General features: G+C 39.5%; 1 long non-coding RNA gene across 1 annotated transcript; it reads right to left on the bottom strand.

Moving 5' to 3' along the window:
* Positions 1-1,273: 1,273 nt before the first annotated feature.
* Positions 1,274-3,173, bottom strand: LOC105235133. The gene is made up of 2 exons (XR_004622937.1): positions 3,118-3,173; positions 1,274-1,448 (listed from the first exon to the last, which is right to left on the bottom strand). It is a non-coding gene; the product is annotated as an uncharacterized LOC105235133 (long non-coding RNA).

Here is a 3,173-nt window from a genome sequence, read left to right as displayed (position 1 = left end):
AGAGATAGAGACAGCCAGCGAGAGAGGGAACACAAGCAGGGGGAGTGGGAGAGGAAGAAGCAGGCTCATAGCTGAGGAGCCTGACGTGGGGCTCGATCCCACAACGCCGGGATCACGCCCTGAGCTGAAGGCAGACGCTTAACCGCTGTGCCACCCAGGCGCCCCTACTCATATATTTTTTTTAAGATTTAAGTAATTTATTTGAGAGAGAGCATGAGCAGGGTGGTGGTGGTGAAAGAAGAACAGAGGGGGAGGGAGGGGACGTGGAAAGAATCTCAAGCAGACTGCACGCTGAGTGAGGAACCCCACGCGGGGCTCAATCCCAGGACTCTGAGATTATGACCTCAGCCGAAACCTGACTCGGATGTTTAACCAAATGAGCCATCCAGGCGCCCTATATATTCTTTCTCTGTTTTTTTCTCTGATGTAGATTCTGTTGATTTATTAAAAATTCAGGATGTGCTTCTTTCATGTGAAAGATTAGAAGTTAAAAAATATCACTGTGGATCACTATGAACACTGAGGAATGTGGATCATGCCCTTGCTGGGAGCAAAGGTCAATCCTGACCCAAGTGTAGAATCAGTTTCAATAGCAATGCTGCAGCCATAGACTTAGAGGAAACAAGGGAACGATAATAATGTCCTATTTTCCCTCCAAACGACCTGTGAAAGAGGATAGTCTCTTTGGTCTTAGGGAACTCCTTAGGTTCTAGGCAAATTCAAGAGGGAAGTATAGGAGATAGCCCTCAAGGGAAAGTATAGGGTTTTCTACTACACTGAACATCTCAAGACCAAGTAACTAGTTAGAAAAAACAAAGATGTTGGGGTGCCTGGGTGGCTCAGTCAGTTAAGCGTCTGCCTTCAGCTCACATCACGGTTCGAGCCCCATGTCAGGCTCCCTGCTCAGCAGGGAATCTGCTTCTCCCTCTGTCCCTCCCCCGCCCATGCTCGCTCTCAAATAAATAAATAAAATCTACAAGAAGAAAGAAAAGAAAAGAAAGAAAAGAGAAAAAACAGAGATGTAATATTATTTGTACCCCATGCATAACGGTTATACTTGCAATGAAACAGGAACATTTAGGATCCCTAAGGATAAAGGTCTCCATAGTGCTGAGATAAAGAATCGTGTACCCATTGCTACTTGTAACCAGTCTAGCCTGTTTCTTGGTTTCTGGCAAATGACGTGGGCCAACTCTGTGCCATCCCAAAAGTGCCTGAATCAAACTATGAACTCTCATGTTATGTAAGAACTCACAGTTAAATTATTTGAAACTTCAGTTTAGTAATAACATTTTAATGTAAACACTTACACATGAAAACCACTAACAGTAGCATATTCTTCTGCAGTCCATCCACATTCAGCTTCCAAAAAGATATTAATACCTTTCTGAAGAAGCAGCTTGACTATATCTGTACATTCATAAGTTACAGCAAGCATGAGGGCTGTTCTAAAATGACAGAGAGATAACTTCACCCTTAGGAACTTAAGAGTTATTTAAACTGCTAATTTGATATACTTTATCAGGTTAATATCTTGCCTGCCAGTACAGAAGTAACCATTAACATTTTCAAGAGTTCACCTTTGTAAATTACCTCCATGTCAAAAATGAAAGGACAAAAAGGAGCCTCTTTTCCCACTCGGGTAGGGTAGAAGTTGCTATTTTAAAGTCCTTGGATGAGCAAAAAAACTATGCTGAGGTCACTTGTCTGAATAGGTGAAGATTTTAAAAAAGATTTCCCATTTCTTTCTTAATCTGATACAGTGAACTTCCAAGTCATCTAGAGGCCAGGTCTGTATAAAAGCTATTTGTGCGGGTGCCTGGGTGACTCAGTCATTGAAGTGTCTGCCTTCAGCTCAGGCGTGATCTCAGGGTCTTGGGACACAGCCCCACGTCTGGCTCCCTGTTCTAGCCTCTCCCCTGCTCATGCTCTCTCTCTCTCTCAAATAAATAAAATCTTTAAAAATAAAAAAATTAAAAAGCTATTTGCAGTCTTAAAATAACAGTGTTCATAGTAATGGTAACAAAATAGTCACAGTTGCAGTTAAGGATGCTAGGATAAGCCTGTGGTAGGCACTAAATTAAATGCTATCTATATAAAGTATTATTTACACACAAACACCCTTGAAGGATATATTATTATCCTCCTTTTCCTATCAGGAAATGTATCTGGTGATGATAAGTAATGTTTCCAAAGTCACACACCCAGCAAGTAGGAAAGCTAGGAATTAAACCTACTCTTGTGTCAGTCTAAAGCCCATCTCTTTTCTCTTTATCACCCACCTATGATTTGTCCTCATTAAAGGACAAGTCTATTGAATTAACGTTATCTTTCATCCTTCTACCCTTCCCAATGAAAACAACAAAAAAATATACTGAACATGAAAAAGGATGATGAGCCCATAGTATCTGGTAATAGTAATTAATAATCACTCAGGGATCATCTAATACCAATGTTCTTTAAAAAAAAGAGTCATCCAAAAGACAAAACAACTCCTATTTATGTTTAATATGCATCTTTTAAGGAAAATATATATGAAGTTGAAGTTTCAAAAAATACTATAAAAGGGTTAAAAAGTTCAAAATTGTGTCATAAGTAAAAGAAAAGTTAGGAGTCCACACTTTATAAAGCTAATAAAACTAATATGAAACCCTTTTAGCTAATATAAAATCGTACCAAAAAAAAGGCTGCATATGACCACAGTTAATAATATGAAGGAATATAAATTCTGCCATATACTGTTCTTCATGTTGACCCAACAGAATAATTGCTTTCTGCCTAACTAATGACATGTTGACATTTTTCACTATATAATTATAAATTAATCCTCTTTTTTTTTAAGATTTTATTTATTTGACAGAGAGAGACAGCCAGCAAGAGAGGGAACACAAGCAGGGGGAGTGGGAGAGGAAGAAGCAGGCTCCCAGGAGAGGAGCCTGATGTGGGACTCGATCCCGGAATGCTGGGATCATGCCCTGAGCCAAAGGCAGATGCTTAATGACTGCGCCACCCAGGCGCCCCTAATCCTCTTCTTATTAAGTTAATCTTTCTGACTTGAGTAATTGTTACCACTCTAGAACAATATATAGTTTTAAAGAAAAACCAAAACTACTGTACCTCTTATATATATCAACTGCATGTATGTTTGCTCCTCTTTCCAATAAAAACTGTAC

The sequence above is a fragment of the Ailuropoda melanoleuca genome, unplaced genomic scaffold (assembly GCF_002007445.2).
Source record: "Ailuropoda melanoleuca isolate Jingjing unplaced genomic scaffold, ASM200744v2 unplaced-scaffold4254, whole genome shotgun sequence".
NCBI lineage: Eukaryota > Metazoa > Chordata > Mammalia > Carnivora > Ursidae > Ailuropoda > Ailuropoda melanoleuca.
The sequence above is the reverse complement of the archived record's forward strand: the minus strand, read 5'-3'. Positions and strand labels throughout refer to the sequence as shown.